The following is an 18,318-nucleotide window of genomic DNA, read 5'->3' on the forward strand; positions in this document are numbered from 1 at the left end:
GAGTGCAAACTCACTCAATGACTATGGAAAGCAGTATGGCAGTTCCTCAAAAGACTAAACACAGACTTCCCCTATGACCCAGCAATTCCACTACTTGGCATTTACCCAATCATCCAGAAACAAGGACATACTAAATCCACAACGATGTTTATTGCAGCCCTATTTACCATAGCAAAGATATGGAACCAACCCAGATGCCCCTAAGTTGATGAGTGGATCAACAAGATGTGTTATTTATATATAATGAAATTCTATTCTGCTGTCAGAAAGAATGAGATTGTCCCGTTTGTAAGGAAATGGAAAGACTTAGAAAAAATATATTAAGTGAAGTAAGCCAGATCCAAATGAACATAGGTTCAACGGTTTCCCTCATTTGTCATAATCAGTAGAAAACTTGGGCTCTCCTGGCAGAGATTTATAATAGTTCAAAACCTAGATACATAAGGCCATATAGTATGATGCTAAATGAGAGGACCTCCAGGAAATAGAATCAAAAGCCATGAAATGAGTGATTGTTATCCTTAATGTACTATGATATCTCTCATCTCTTTTGCTGTCCCTTGATTATCTCATACTGTTACAGTATTTCACTTTGTTATCTCATATATTTTATATATGCATATTTAGTTATTTGAAATCTGATAGGGAAGGGGGGAAACAAGATGAGGGGCGGGGTAGGGAGAGGGAAATGGTAACCAAGACATGAGAAAGGGTATCAATATATGCACCGTCTATCTGTGAATATAATGCATCCCTTCTATTAATTACAATAAAAATAAATGCAAAAAATAACAGCTATAATATTACTAACCTGAAATTTACTTGGTTTCCTGATAACTGCTTTAGGATAAAAAAAATTCAATCAATAATGTCTTATTTAATCTTTTTTTTCTGATCCTGACACTCGAACTTGGAATGTGGGCTATGTCCCTGAACTTTATTCTCAAGGCCTGTGCTCTGTCACTTGAGCTACAACCCCACCCCAGGCTCTTTTTGGTGTTTAATTAGAGGTATGAGTCTCATAAACTTTCCTGCCTAGGCTGGATTCAAAATATAATCCTCAAATATCAGGGTCCTGAATTGAAAGGATTAAAGGCATGGGACACCATTATCAGTCTTTGATTGATGTTTTCTTATTACAAATTGTCAAACCAGGTGAATTTATTCCTCTAACGAAAATATACTTGACCAATTTAATTACAAAAGTTCTTGATAAACAAAATAAAATAAAAAATTCAATCGAACACTTTGGTAGACTTGATTGAAACAGATTAATCAAAATTCACTTTTGTTTACTCTGTTGTTCATTATAAACTATACTGTGCTGAAGTCTAAGCTCTTAATAATGAGCAAGGAATATGGGCTCCCTTCCACTTTTACTGTTGTTTGTAGAAGTGAGGTTGTTCGATACCACCTACTAGGGTTTGAAAGTCATTTATGTAGAAGCTATGGTCAATAAACGAATACATCATAGAATAGGAAAGTCTTAATGTAACCAAACTAATACAATTTATAATGCTAATCAGTAAGCACAAGAACTTTTTAATGCCGATTTTATCTGTACGAATACTTTAGTCCAGCAGTACCCAAAGCCTACGCTCAGACTCAGAAGAGTCAGCATCACAAATAAGTTTGGGACTGAGGCAAGATATGTTAAGGGCAGTAGAAGCAGAAATCTACAATTCAGGGGGGAAAAAAAAACTTTATATCGATGAACAGCTTGACTAAAAGTGTACAAATCCCATCCTATTTCTTTGCCTCTCCTTCATGGAATCCCTTTCAGATTCAGTAAGCATAAAGCAGAGTCATTATCCATTATTGAATGTTTCCTGGTGATGATGGTGATGATGATTTTGATGCTCAGAAATGACATTTATTAGCTTCTGTATTTCTTGATCCTTATATTGGTTAGCATTACATGAAACAATTACCTAAAATTTTCTAAAAAAGCTAGCATCTGGTTCTCATCACAGAATACTTAAGAATAACCGGTGCAGACATGACTTAGATGTTGACTTTAAAAAATGAATTCCATATGCTTCTGATGCATATCTAGGATTAAGAAGCATGCTTTAAGAAGGATCTCTCCAACTCCCAGAGCAATGCTTTAGCAGACCTAAGAATAAGCAGAGCATTATTCCTATTAAAAACTATCAGGAATTTGAAGCAGAACTCATTTTAAGTTGTTTCTACATAATACTTCCCCAAAAGCAATAGTACATTTAAAAAATCAATGAAACATATTATCTAGCACTATCTAGGTCAAAATAATGTATTAAAACCCTAGGTATGCTATAGAATTCAATTTAATAAGCAACTTTCAACTATATTGAAACTTTTTCTTTACAACTGGGACATACAGGTAAATACAACTTTAATCGTTTTTACAGGTTAGGAAGATGTGAATATGAGTTGTGGCATCAACTGTAATATGTGCTTATGCATCAGATTGTAGCAAATAGATATGCAAAAATGTTCTCTTTGTTGTCTGTCTTTCTTTCTTTCTTCCTTTCTTTCTTGCCCGTCCTGGGGCTTCAACTGAGGCACTATCCCTGGACACTTTTTTGCTCAAGGATAGTGCTCTGCCACTTGAGCCACACAGCAGCACCACTTCTGGCTTTTTCTGTGTATGTGGTACTGAGGAATCAAACCCAGGACTTCATGCATACTAGGCAAGTGCTCTACCACTAGGCTACTCTCCTAGCCCTTCTATTTCTTGACATAAATTGATAAGCTTTGATTGTAACAAATTTGTTGCTTCCAATAGCAAAGATGAAGTTTATACCCTGATTGGAGCAAAGGTCAAATGGCAATTTACTTACAGAGACTAATTCTTGTGTCTGGGATGTTGTGGGTTTCCTTCATCTGCTTCCATTGTACAAGGAGTCGGTTGGCTTAGGGGTATTTCTCATCTTAATTTTTTCCATTGGAATGAATGCCAGCTCCTATAATTCTTCTGTTCCCCAGGCTAGCCTCCTAAGGCTTTAAAACTTTCCCTATGCCACTAGTCCTCAACACCCTGCTTCCCAACTCCCCTGCAGAATTTGTAAGTGACAAGAAGCTAGAAAAATACAGATGGTATCATTATATATTTTGCAGTTGATTAATCACCACAAAACATTAATCACATTTGGTATAACAATACATAATCAAATTCTTTATAGTTGAAATTAAGTTTCTTTCTGATAGGGAATAGATTCCTTTAGGATATTGACAGGGTTTTTCAGCATCTGTTTGGCTCCCATTCCACATCTGCATTTGATTTTCCACTGCTGTGGGGCTTAGTAAAATGTGGCTTAAAGGTTGTTTTATGACTATAAAAGTACGTGTTAATAGAAGAATTTGTTGGGAGGGAAATATTTGCATAAGTTGGATACCATAATATATATTTTCAGGACCATAATCTGTTTCTTTAGTGAAAAAAATTCAAGTTTGTTTTCCTGAGGAGTAAACCCACTGCAACCAAATAAAAATTACACATGCAGTTCTTTTCTTAATAGCTATTGAAATAAATACTTAAATTTGCAATTAACTTTCTATTACTATTAGGCCAACATCAATGTGTAACATATAGAAATGTTGCTATAGTATCTATGCTAAATTTCTGGATTATTATAAAATAAAAAATATTATCTGTAGCAGTTTTAATGTGCATATAATGAATGTTTACAATCTTTTAAAAATAACCAAAAATGTGCATTAAAGTATAAGCAGACTTTATATTACCACATGTTTCTACATTTTTAAAACCAGTCCTGGAGCAGAATTCAGGGCCTGGGCACAGTTGTGGGCTTTCTCAAGGCTAGCACTCTACCTCTTGAGCCAGCATACTACTTCATGCTTTTCTGTGCTTGTGGTACAAAGGAATTGAACCCAGGGTTCAGGCAAGCAGTCTACCACTGGGCCTTGTCCTGGACCCCATGCTTCTATTTTTTTATGGACAAAATTTATTTTAATGATAATTTTTCATGCCCCTTAAGTGTTAAGTACAATTTAGGTTATGTATATCTCTTTATTATGTTCCTAGAAGGAAGCAAAGGAATGCAGATAGACAAAGAGTTCATACATGCAGAAGAGTAATTGAGGACATTTTCTAAATCACTCTGTGAGCTGTGTTTAACACTTGTGCGCAGGTGCTGCTATCCATATTGCACCGTAAGTATATGGCAGGTATGTTGAAATCAAATAGAAATTCACAGAAGCACATAAATTCAGCACCAGATTGATACTCATGAACTTGATAGTCAAGAATTTGTGTAAGGCCTACTGCAAAGATGCATGCAGGCAAATATTAATATGGCTGATGTAGATCTAGGTTATATTATTCAGATGAGATGAAGGGGGCATCATATCTGTGCAATGTAGCTAGGGGAAGGAAGAGCAATGTAGAAGAAATGTCATGACAACACTGCAGAACTAAGAAGATGAAGAAAAAAATGGGAAGTTGGAGTTTATCAGAGTGAAGTGTTCATGTTAAAAAAAGATTAAAAATGGTAACGTATTTTGCTAATAATAACATTCATATCTGGTTCTATTGTAAAATACCCATTTGAATCTTGGTTGCCAGGAATAGTTCCTAAAATAGACTTATCAACAAATAGCTGTTGGAAATTCAAGCATATCTTAGTACCTGTAGACCTGAATGACCCTCAAACATGCCAAGGTCCATATTCTGCAATTCCATGAGGTCAATTCAGAGATTTCCATGGTGTGTGCCTCTGTTTGTTTAATGGCATAGGCACCAGTTTCTACCCTTATTTCACATTCAGCCAATGCAGCTTTGCCCACTGAAAGGGAAGCAGTGCAGGCTTGATAAGCTTGTCTTTTGAACAAATAATTTGTCAGTCCATATTGGGAACTAAGATGTTACTAGTTCGGTAAAGCACTTTTAGTGCAGTGAAAAGTGGTATACAAATAAATTGATTGATGTCCTGTCAATAGGAACTTCAGGAAAAGGATCAAACAGAATAGTTTCTTTTGAAGTTGGGATGGAGTTAGGGGTAAAGGTGTTAGATTTTACTTCTTATCTATCATAAACCCAAAGCATCATTCAAGCAAGAATAGAACCTGGTATCTGAGCAAGGCAGAACACAATTTCTTAGCAGTAGACACATTCCAGTGAAAAACACAAAAGCAGGATTTGTAAAAACCCATTATTGAGGTTTTCATTGTATTTTTTCCATCACAGGAATGAGGTTGGCTGGAAGGCTTACAAACTTTGAAACTTTTTGCCTTCATTTTTCAAACACTTTTAAACTTTCTTTTAAATGGTTAGATTATCCTTCCTGAAAATATTTGGCTGTGAAGAATATTAATAAGATATTTTGGCCAATTGCTAGGTATACAATTAGTATTGCAGTTGCAATTCTGAAAATAGTTATAATTACAAAATCTAAAATAGCTATGAATCCTGCAGACAATGTATGAAACTGAATGTGAATTATTTTACAAATGCAAAATGTATAAACTCTTATACACAAACTTTTAGATGTTAATGAGAAGATGTCGTGCATATATATGTGTATATTTTATAAAAAAGAAAGAAAGAGAGAAAAGGATTTAGTCTTCATTATATATCATGATTTAATTCCAGGATCCTCAATCAACAATCTATGACTAAAAAAGTCCTTTACATTAAACTGTCTTATTGTGTCTATATAATTAACATATATCCTCCATATACATTAAATCTTCTCTAGGTTACTTATAATGACAAAGTAAATATTTGTTAATGTTTGTTATACTGTGTACATGGTCAATTCAGATTAATTGTTTTTCAGATATCTTCAATCCATGAACTCAAGGACTGAATCCGTAAGCTCAGATGATGAGTGGATCAACAAGTTGTGGTATCTGTACACAATGGAATTCTATGCTGCTGTCAGAAAGAATGACATCGCCCCATTTGTTAGGAAATGGAAAGACTTAGAAAAAATCATATTAAGTGAAGTAAGCCAGACTCAAGGGAACTTAGGCTCAATGGTTTCCCTCATTCGTCATAATCAGTAGAAACCTTGGGCTCTACTAGCAGAGATCTGCAATAGAGCAAAATCTTGATACATAAGGCCATATAGTATGAAGCTAATTGAAAAGATCTCCAGGATACTGAAACAAAAGCCATATAATGAATGATTGTTGTCCTTAATGTACTATGTTGTCTCTCATCTCCTTTGCTGTCCCTTGGTTATCTCATATTGTTATAGTATCTCACTTTGGTATCTGATATATTGAATTTATTTGTATTTGGATATTTGAAATTTGATAGGGAAGGGGGGAAAACCAAGACGGGGGGGTAGGGGGGGGAGGGAAATGGGTACCAAGACATGTGAAAGGGTATCAATGTATGTGAATTAATGCACCTTCTATCTGGCAAATATCATGTAACCCTTTTACTAATTACAATAAAAAAATACAAAAAACAAAGAGTAGATCCTGCTGGTATCGAGGCCTGAGTGATTATGGAAATGGGGAAAATATCACATAAGGGAAATTCACGAGGTTTTGAAAATCTGCTGGCCATTTTTTTAACTGTTAAATCCGTAAAAGACAGAAATAAAATAGTTGAGACATATGTCAAAACATTTATGAATATTCTGAATCCTTCATTGGACTTGGCTAACTTAGCATGCATCTCAGAGCTAAGATGCCAGTTTTCTGGTATTCTTTGTAACCTTAGTATCCATCTTACTTTCCTTAGTTATCGTGAAAAAGATTTGCCTCACTAAGTGGATATAATAATTACTATCCCCAAATACTTTGGCACATTTTAAGATCCAAAAAGTTAATAAAATACAGAACAGAAAGTCTCTCTGACTTTTGCACACCTCTCTCCTACTGAAGAAGACCACAGAAACTAATTTCGTTCACTTCATCCTGAGGAAGACCATGAATCCCAGAAGGAGTAGTCTCTGGCCCTTTCCTCTCTTCCATGAAAGTCTTCCTATGATACATGTCTTGTTCAGTACTCCGAGGGAATAAATGTCATGTACCAGGGTCATGAAGAATCTGATCACATAGGTTTTGCTGAGTACATCTTTTCTATTATTTTAAAGTTTTTTTATTCCAATCTTAATGTCACAATCATCATTATAAAATTATGCCAATTAATCCATTCCTTGGTGTCATTGTTTGCTTGTGGATAATCTTGGTATACCAAGAAACAAGTATATAAAATATATGTTCATATAAACCATTTCTTTGATGAATATTGATACAGAACTTCTCAACAAAATACTGGCCAACCGTCTTCAGCAACTCATCAAAAAAATTATACACTATGATCAAACAGGATTCATCACAGGAATGCAAAGCTGGTTCAACATACTCAAATCAATTAATATAATTCAACACATCAACAGGAACAAGGACAAGAATCACATGAATGTCTCAAAAGATGCAGAAAAGGCATTTGACAAGATCCAACACCCATTTATGCTAAAAGCTCTGGAGAAACTAGGAATCCATGGAAAAATCCTCAGGATAATAAAGGCTGTGTATCACAAACTCACAGCTAGCGTTACACTTAATGGCAAAAAGCTAAAGCCATTCCCTCTAAAACATACTATTAGAATTCCTAACCAGAGCAATAAGGCAAGAAGCAAGCATAAAGGGGATCCAAATAGGGAAAGAGGAAGTGAACCTTTCCCTCTTTGCAAATGACATAATTCTGTATATAAAGAACCCGATAGACTCTACTCCCAAGTTGCTTGAGCTGATTCAATACTTTGGCAAGGTAGCAGGGTATAAAATTACCCTCAAAAATCAACTGCCTTCCTCTTTGCCCACAGTGAGAGGAACGAGCAACAATCAGGAAAGCAACTCCTTTTGCATTTGCCTCAAAGAAAATAAAGTACCTAGGAATTAATTAAGAATATAAAGGACCTTTATGATGAAAACTTTAAAATTCCCAAAAAGGAAATTGAAGCAGAACTAAGGAAATGGAAAAAAATCCCATGCTCCTGGATTGAAAGAATTAACGTCATGAAAATGGCAATCTTGCCACGGGCTATCTACAAATTCAACACAATACCCTTCAATATCCCAAGGTCATTCTTTAAGAAATAGAAGGGGCAATCCAAAATTTTACATGGAATAATAAAAGACCCCATATAGCAAAAAATACTTCTTAGCAGAAAGAACAGCACAGGAGGAATTTCAATACCAAACTTTAGGGTATTACAGAGCTATAGTGACCAAAACAGCTTGGTACTGGCACAAGAACAGGCCTGAAGATCAATGGAATAGAACTGAGGACCCAGATAATAACTAACAAAACTATGGCCATCTAATCTTTGATAAGGGAGCCAAAAAAATAGAACGGAAAAAAGACAGCCTCTTCAACAAGTGGTGCTGGCAGAACTGGTTCAGCACCTGCAGAAAACTAAATTTGGAACCTTCTTTGTCACCCTGCACCAGGGTAAAAGACCTAAAGGTAAAAGCAAACACATTGAAAACTTTACAAGAAAGAATAGAAGATACACTAGGTCTCCTTGGCACAGGTTGAAACTTTCTTAAGAAGGACTAAGAAACACAACAAATCAGAGACAGTCTGGATAAGTGGGACTGCATTAAACTGCAGAGCTTCTGTGTGGCAAAGAACATAGCATATTAAGTAGAAAGTCTACAGAGTGGGAGAAGATCCCATACAACGGACAAAGGCCTCATATCTAAAATAGCTAAAAAAATTGAATCACTCCAAAACTAATCTCCAAAGTAACAACCATCCCATTAAAAGATGGGCCAAGGGCCAGGAGTTCGGCCTAGTGGTAGAGTGCTTGCCTAGCATGCACGAGACCCACGTTCGATTCCTCGGTACCACATACATAGAAAAAAGCCGGAAATGGTGCTGAGGCTCAAGTGGAAGAGCTCTAACCTTGAGAAAATGCAAGGACAGTGCCCGGGCCCTGAGCTCAAGCCCAAGACTGGCAAAAAAAAAAAAAAAAAAAAAAAAAAAGATGGGCCAAATATTTAAAGAGAGTCTTAAGAAGAAATAAGAATGTCCCACAGAAACATGAAGAAATGCTTGGCATCTCTGGCCATATAAGAAATGCAAGTCAAAACAACTCTAAGATTCCACCTCACTCCAGTTAGAATGACCTTCATCAAGAAATAACATGAGATGCTGGAGGAGATGTGGCCAGGAGGGAACACTACTATACTGTTGGTAGGAGTACAAACTCATTCAGCCACTATGGAAATCAGTATGGCAGCTCCTCAAAAGACTAAATACAGAGCTCCCCTATGACCCAGCAATTTCATTATTTGACATTTACCCAATCATCCAGAAACAAGGGCATACTAAATCCACTAGCACAACGATGTTTATTGCAGCCCTATTTACTATAGCAAAGATATGGAACCAACCCAGATGCCCCTCAGTTGATGAGTGAATCAACAAGTTGTGGTATTATACATAATGAAATTCTATGCTGCTGTCAGAAAGAACAACATTGGCCCTTTTGTATGAAAATGAAAATACTTCAAAAAATCATGTTAAGCGAAGTAAGTCAGATCTAAAGGAACACAGGCTCAATGGTTTCCCTCATTTGTCATAATCAGTAGAAACCTTGGGCTCTCCTAGCAGAGATTTGCAAGAGAGCAAAACCTAGATACATAAGGCCATATAGTATGATGCTAAAGGAAAGGACCTCTAGGATATAGAAACAAAAGCCATATAATGAGTGATTGTTGTCCTTAATGTACTATGGTATCTCTCATCTCATTTGCTTTCTCTTAGTTATCTCATATGTTACAGTCTTTTACCTTGTTATCTGATATATAGGATATATGCCTATTTTGTTATTTGAAATCTGATAGGGAATGGGGGAAAACAAGATGAGGGGTGGGATAAGGGGAGGGAAATGGGGACTAAGACATGAGAAAGGGTATCAATGTATGTGAAGTAATGCACTTTCTATCTGGTGAATATAATGTAACCCTTCTATTAATTACAATAAAAATATATGAAAAAATCTACCTGTCATAAAAAAAATAAAATACATGTTCATGCTTTTCCTTCTCTCACTTTTTATCATAGGGATCACTGCTATATATATAGCAATGGGTAGAGAAATGAAAGATTTCTACTTTATTCCCTATACTACTTCACTATTATTCTGATTTCTTTTACTTTTTACCATTAAATTCAAAATTCCTAAATGACAGATTGGTAATATTTTACATTTGCAGTTAATACAGGTATCATGTTTGCTGAGGTAACATAGATAACCAACAAATCTTTATGAATATAACTTGGTATGTGGATAACCAAATGTGCATTTGGCTTTGCAGCTAGGATATATCATATGTAATTTAAATTTAAAATATTCCAAATTGAATTCCCAATGATCCTTTATGCTTTAAATCTGAAGACCTGAGATTCCTATCAAACTTTTCCCTAAAACTGACAATTGAGAATTTCTATCCTCTAAATGATCAGGCCAAGTTATTTTGGAGTTTCCTTCTCTGTCTCTCCTCCCTACTTCTCCCCCCTCATCCCACACTCACTTCCTCCCTCTCTCCCTCCCTCCTTCCTCCTCTTTCTCTCTGTCTCCATATATTTCACATTAAATATTTTCTCTTCCTCTTTCAAACTGTTTTTGCTCTTTTCTACCATGCTATTATTCCATGAGTAAATTCCATGTGCTCTGACTTCCAAATATATCTATAAATACTTCTTTATACACTGTTTCCTGTGTCAAAGCTATGCCAATTATCACCTAGAAAATTATTTATAAGTACCTTTGTTTCTACCAAATCATGTCTTCCAAAGGAGTCTAGCTGGAAAGGACAAATAACAACCAAGTAATTGAAATAAAATAAATCAATTATTAATAAATAATGGTAAATACCACAGGTGGAAATCCTTATTATAACAATCTAAAGTGCTAAAGTGCTTAAAACTCTGTAAGCCTTGATTTCCAAAAAGGCAGAAGTGAAAAATCCCATGCTTGACCTTATGTATTAAGTCACAATCGAAAGAGTCATACTAAAAGTATTACAGGCTATTACCTTTGGGTTATGTATAAAGGGCATAAATGAAACACAAATGAATTTTAAATTCAGACTTGTATGCTATCCCCAAGATAGCTCATTATGTACATAAAATATTCAAAAGTATGATAAACTCATATCTATAAACACTTCCACAGCTCTAATTATCTCTGATAAGGTATATTCAACCTATATCTATGTAAATAAGTGAGTAAGCACAATGATATAATAGAGATTAATTGGAGAACAGGATGCTAGCTTATTTAGAGAGGTTCATTAGGAAAGTTTCCTTTACAATAGCAATGTTTAGGGTCATATTGTGAAAATAGCAGAAATGGCTTCCCAAACACAAAAAAGCAAAGAGAAGTAGAAAGTTACTTAGGAAGGAGATCTAGAAGAGCGTCATATTAAGTCTTCCTGTAGCAGTAAGGGTTGCTAATGAGAGTAAGTGAAGAGCAGCTTCAGGGTGTCAGAGTTGTTGGGCAGGAACTTCAATGATGCCCATTATTTTCCTGTAATTGTAATGATTTGTGGATAATATTAGTTGTCGGAAAATAAAACCTACATAACATTTTTATTTGTTATTATGTTGCCTCTGTTGCTTTGCCTGGTAAAAGTGCACCTATCTGCACTTTTGGGAGCATTATAAATGAGAAAGGAATTTTAGGAAAATACCTGTTGAATAAATACTAAGCTAGTTGAGAACAACTGGTACAATTAGACAATTCACTTTTGGGAAGTAAGGGGAGTCTCCACATTGTGAGAAAAATCATGATGTACAAGCAAAATTTTTTGTTAGAGACAGTGAAGTGACTTGATTTTATTTTTCAATACATAGGAGTGAACATATTTAAGGTAGGTTGCTATTGCTGCGCTTTTCTTTTCTTTTAAGATTTATCATTTGCTACCACTTTAAGAGCTGTTGAAGACTATTAAAAAAGAAGGAAATAAAGTAATTCAGCATGAAATCCATTAAGCCAGTGTATAATGTGATGAAAATTTTAACTGATCTTTTCAAATTCTTTACAATTATTATAATTTAGATTAATTATTAGAGAATTCAGTCTTTCTGAATATTCAGTAAATTTGAATTGAAGTATTTACAATAAATAAGGTGAAAAGCTCTTTAAAATTATAATTTTTTATTAAATGAATCATTACAGAGGGAAATAAGGCATCATTTTCTTTTCCTAATTATTTTACATTAATATTTGGTTATTTCAGCTAATTTTATTGTTTTTGAATTTTTGAAGCCCGTACAATATTTTTAAAGTGAATATTTTATATTTTATTTTTCAATAACTCACTTACTAGCCTATTTTCTACATTTCCAATTTTTGCAGTATCTGTTAAATTATATTTTAATGCTGAATTAAAATGGAAAAAACAATGCTGGTATAAAATTATATTTAAAGTTTATTTAAATTTAAAAACACTGCCAAATTAAAATTTGAATAATAAAATTATCAAATTTTAATGTAAAATTAATTTAATAACAGGAAATTCAGAATACATCTTACTTTCAATTAAATATTAATTAGTCATATATTCAAATACTTGAGAAATCACAAGGAAAAATATTTTAGAATTTTCCACCTTTCAGACAACAAAAAGAAGTGGAATAATTTCACTTGGTAGTAATTTGCAGAAAATCCAATATAAAATATTTATCACTTGATGCTGAAAAGTGGAAATAAAGTATCTCTAAGAGATTTAGTTTACCTTTCAAAATGACGATGACCATGAATTTGAAGTGTATCAAACATAATTTAAAATTTCTAGTGAAAGGATTCAGATTTGAAGAAATCCAAACAAAGTCTCATGTTTAATGTTGACTGACAAAACAGAAAATGATTTAAAATCTTTGAAAAATATCAGTATAAATCAAAAATTTTCAAAACAAAAAGCAGAAATAAGAAATGCCAACATTTTTACTACTAAAACTAAAAGATATTATGAGTATATTTACAATTGAATATCCTAGTGCAATTCTTACAGCTTTGGTTTTAAACTTGAAGAAATTTAATGATATGGTCAATTGGAAAATAGATCCTGTGGCAAATTAATTTTCAGTTAACTGTTTCAGTGAACAAGCTGAGAGGTAAATAATCAATGCCTAAGCAAAAATGGTGAGTTTGAAATTTTATCAGAAGGAAGAGTTTGAAATATGAATGATGAGCCAGGCCCTGGTGGCTCACTCCTGTAATCCTAGCTATTCAGGAGGCTGAGATCTGAGGATCAAAGTTCAAAGACAGCCAGTGCATGAAAGTCTGTGAGAGTCTTATCTGCAATTAACCACCAAAAAACTAAAAGGGAGAAAGTTTTCTAGAATCCTAGTTGCCAATCCTAGTATGTAAGTCAGGGCAGGGCACAAATTCAAGTGGACAGGTAGATATGTCTTCTGATGCCTTTCAGTTTGGTAGCCTTTATCACCAGAATCTGGTCAATCACCTATCACCACCAAAGCTCTTTTCCAATGTATTATTATAGCATAGTTTCAGTGGAAATGGTAATGTCTTACTGTGAGAAAATAGATTCTTGTTTTTCTATTTGTGCTGTTTGTGTATCTCACAATTATTTTAATATGCATGCATTATTTTTATAATATGAGAAATTGGTGGAATTTGTTATTTTTTAATATAGAAAAGTACTTGTAATAATGCCCTGTAGCAACATATATTTAGTTCATTGACTTCTAGAATTCTGTGTCATAGAAATTAATTCAATTGCCTGGTAGAATGTGGTGGGGGGGGGAGGAGTTGCTTATTTGTAGAGACTATGATTCCAAATATATTTTAAGTAGCCAGTGTTAGCACTTTATTATGTTTGGGGGAAAAAAAGTCAGTGGCATTCAATTTTCAAGACCCTGGGTGAAAAATTACCAGTAGCTTGTGTGAAGAGGGACATGAGGACACAACAAAGTTCATGCATTGGAAAGTTCACAGGCAAACAGGACCAATTAGAGTAGGGCCAATTAGCAAAGAGAAGAATGCACTGACAATAAAGGGAGAAAATGGACAGAAATTGTGTAGGTCCCTAAAAGCACCCATAAAATATTTTTGCCACAAAAGACCAAAAGAAGCTGGAGACAGCCAAAAGACCACTCAGAAAATTTGACCATTATGAAGAAGTATACCTAGTGTAATTTCTCAATAGAAAACAATGTAGCTTAGTGACCTCTAGGAGAAAACTAAACAAACAACAAAAAACCCCAAGAAACCTGATAGTACTCAGGCAAAGAGGAATTTGGAAAGTTGCATATTCTAATTGCCCAAAATTTGCTTGTCTTGTATGGCCACTTCTTGCCTCAGAGTCCATTTTTTGAGAATGGATGAATAAGTGTGCTTCTTACAATTATGTTTAAGCATAATCTGAGTATTTAAACAGAATAAGCTGTAATTATACTTAAAACAACCACTAAATCTCAGTGAATAAATTTCTCCTTCAAATGGTTATACAAGTGTGTGAGTGTGAGCTTGCATCTATGTATCTGTGTATCTGTAAGGCATCAGGGCTGATATGGTCTGTTTATTACAACCCACTAGTAATGGAGTAGGGAGAAGCTGAGGAGCTGAAAGAAGGCTTTTCTTTCAGTAAATGAACTGCAGAGGTAGTGATTCCTTTCTTTGCCACCATTTACAACAAAAGACAAGTTAACCTGAGGAAATTATAAAATATTTGTTTAATCAAAATTTTATGTTACATAGGAGATTTCAAAAATGAAGACCCAGTGACCAAAGGAAAATTCTCTCGATTGTGCTTAGATTTAATCAAGAATGAACATACATACAGATAAGACGGTTAGGCAAAAAGTAATGATTTAATGATTGTAGAATGTAATGGGAAATCCTGTAAAAGGTCTCTAGCTGTATCCTTCTTTCAAGTTGGGAAGCCTTTCTCCCAGGTACAGAGTAGTTAAAACCCATTCTTAAATGAAAGTCTAAGGTCTTCTATGAAATTAAAGACAAAGTTAAGTCAAAGAACATCTTTCTAGCCAGTTCTTAAAGACAGGAGTGTTCTTAAACACAAGGGCTGGAGATGTTAGAGTAATATTTCAAATATTTGTGACTGACTTCTGGGGAGAAGACTTACCTTCTTTGTAAGAGACAACTCACCTTGGGGGGATGCTCTCTATTTGCATGACTTGTTTTATGTGAGAAATAGACCAGTTATTTGTATCTGATGTCCTACCCATTGATTTTTGAGCACCAACAATCCCTTCTGCTCACTTTCTCTAAGCAAGAAAGGCTATGTGGCTTGCTTCATTACAAGGGAAAAATGTGGAGATTTTTTTGTCTGGTAGAGAAATGGAAGGAATATGGACAGCTAATAAATAAGTAGTAAAGATGGACAACAATGCATGCAAAAGAAGATATTTAAGGTATTTCCTTTTTTCTCTTTCTTTTCCTTCCCTATCTCTCTCTTCTACCACAAAACATGTGCACACACACACACACACACACACACACACACACCCTTCTTTTTTTTTTAATTATAAAATTCCAAAGCTAGATGCCATCTAAGAAAATATTCTTCTCTTGTATTTCAATCTAGGTGCCCAGATTTCACTATCAACTCAAAAACAAAAACAAAGAAGGACATTCCTTTGACACCTATCAAATTCTGAAGATGAAGGGAGGACAAATGAGAGATAATGTATGTAAAGCACTTTGACTAGCTCAGCAGGAAGGAGCCATTTACAGTCAACACTTTAAGAAAAATGCTGATGAACAACCCCTAGGAAAGAGCAAAAGAGAAAAGTCACAATATTCAACCCTCCTCCTACAACTTCATCGCTATCCAACATGGTCCCCTCATTACAATCCATTTCCAGGGGCTGAATTCCTTTTGTTTAGCTCCTGTGGCCTTACTTTAGTAGGTAAAACAGTACCAAAGTGCTAACTCAAAAATTCTCTGCAAGTTTGGATCTGTTTAGAATCCTTCACACACTATATTGTCTGTCTGTAAATTTTAGCCAACATGATTAATATTGTCTGTGTTTAATCATGCCAGTTGTACTGATGACTATTCAAGTAGCTTATAAAATGTATTATACTATTTATATGGGATAGCCATTTTGTTACATTCTGTCTATGTGGTTCTGGAAAGTTTAGTGTTTGGGGAATAAAAATGAATCCCAAGTAATGTGGAGATTATTATGATAGAGTAAAGTTAAAAATATTGGTGTTGATAATAATATAAATAGCTCTCCTGTGGAGAAATTATATAATAAAAGAAGAAAAAGTAAAAGTAACAATAACAATAATAATAATAATAATAATAAATTGAATCTTCTGAAATGGGATAGGCTTAAGTTATTATGTTCACCCAAATGTTCATTTGATTAATGAGAGTCTCCTTGTACCTTATATTACTTGCTCTCTTATTTTACTAAATGAAGAAAATGACAGTTGTTTTTGTTTAGACAATTCTTTATGAGATGTTTTGTAAGTCTGTAGCTGAAATAATTTTAACAGGAGATGTACTCATTTCCTGACAAAAGTAATTGCATCTCTCTGTACATCACATTTATACTAACAATAAAGTAACAAATAATTCCCTTTCGTCCTACATGATAGTTGGTATCATAGTTTGTATGATAGTGAGCAAGAGACGGTATATAAAATGTGGAACATGGACCAGGAGTTTGCCCTAGTGGTAAGAGTGTTTGCCTAGCATGCACAAAGACCTGGCTGTGATTCCTTGGTACCACATACATAGAAAAAAATCCAGAAATGGTGCTGAGGCTCAAGTAGTAGAGCTCTAGCCTTGAGAAAAACAAACAACAACAACAAGAACAACAAAAAGGACAATGCTCAGGCCCGGCACTAAGTCCAAGTCCAAGTTTGGAAAAAAAAATGTGGAACATGATTGAACAAACACAACAGTGATAGCTGGATAACTTACGGGTGGGGACGGAAAGATAAAGTGTAGAGAGCTGGATAGCAGAGACATGGCTCCAAAATTATTATAGTCATTACTCGTTACTTGACTCCTATCACTCTAACCCTCTGTATATCAACTCTATAATATCAATAAAAATTAAAATTAAAAAGAACCAGCTCAGTCACAATTTAAATAAAAGAAAAACATACAGTAATATGGGCTTAAGGGATCAGAAAAGAAACATTCTCTGCCTCTGTGTCTCTCTCTCTCTCTCTCTCTCTCTCTCTCTCTCTCTCTCTCCTATAATTTGAGCTCAGAGTTCTTTGCTTGCTAGAACTAGATGTTACTAACTCCTGCCTAAATAGTTCCATTCTGTTCTTCAGTCTTTCTCCTCCCAAGACAGAATAGCTTGTCAGACTTATCTCTGAGTCAAAAACTGAATCCTATGCAACATTCAGGAAAAAATAAACTGTGAACTTGACATTATTTGGACTTGCCTCATAATTTTCACCAACAAAGTATTTAGTATTTCAAGTTTGTTTTGAAACAATGTAATAAAACTTTTGCTGTCTTTCTTATTCTTCCCCCTCCCCCATTTCTTAACTTAGATAAATCTAACTTAACTGTGTTCTCAAATTTCTATTTTGTTCTTAGGAGAAAAAGAGATTGAAGTTCTTCCTATAATGTTACTATCCAAGGCTGAAATATGCTCATATAGTCAGATAACCTGAACAAATACTTGTGAATATGCAACTAGGATTTCTTTATTTTTGTCTTTATATCAGTATCAAACATGAATTATTTTTAAGCACACTTTGATTTATTTATTTTTAGCTTAACATTTAAATATGTAGTCCAAATTGCAGCTAGATTAGATTTGAGCAAATCAGCTTTCTCAACTGACATGTTGGTATTTTGTTTTTAAGGATTTTCATCATTAAGTCACTGATTTCTCATTTTGGTGTGCTCTATAAGCTTTCCCCAAGGAAGGAAATGCATATGTAGTGTCCCCCTGATTCAGAAAAAAAGGGGATAGAATAAGTTATGAACTAGCAATGACCTAGTGCCTGTCTCTGATGATGGAAATTGATTCTTTTCCCTCTGATCTGACCCTCAATGAAAGATTAGATGGGCATACATGTAACTACTTCTTAAGTGTGACATTTCTGTAGAGTATCATTTGCAGTAGAGTTAGTCAATCACTTAGTAGCACTTTAATATGCACTTTAATATGGGAACAATTAACTTCCTTTCTTCAGAAATAGAATCTTGAAATATTTGTGTTTTTTTAAGCACCCTGCCTCTCCTGTTGTATTGGGAAGGAATCCTGATGGTTGTAGAATGCATTTTAAGACAGTTAAACTGAATGCTTTAAAGAGCAGAAAGAAATAAGACATCTTCTATAGCTTGAGAGAAACTTAGTTAAAAACTGTGGTTTTC

Source organism: Megascapheus bottae, chromosome 19 (assembly GCF_031878675.1).
Source record: "Megascapheus bottae isolate mThoBot1 chromosome 19, mThoBot2.hap1, whole genome shotgun sequence".
NCBI classification, from domain to species: Eukaryota; Metazoa; Chordata; class Mammalia; order Rodentia; family Geomyidae; genus Megascapheus; species Megascapheus bottae.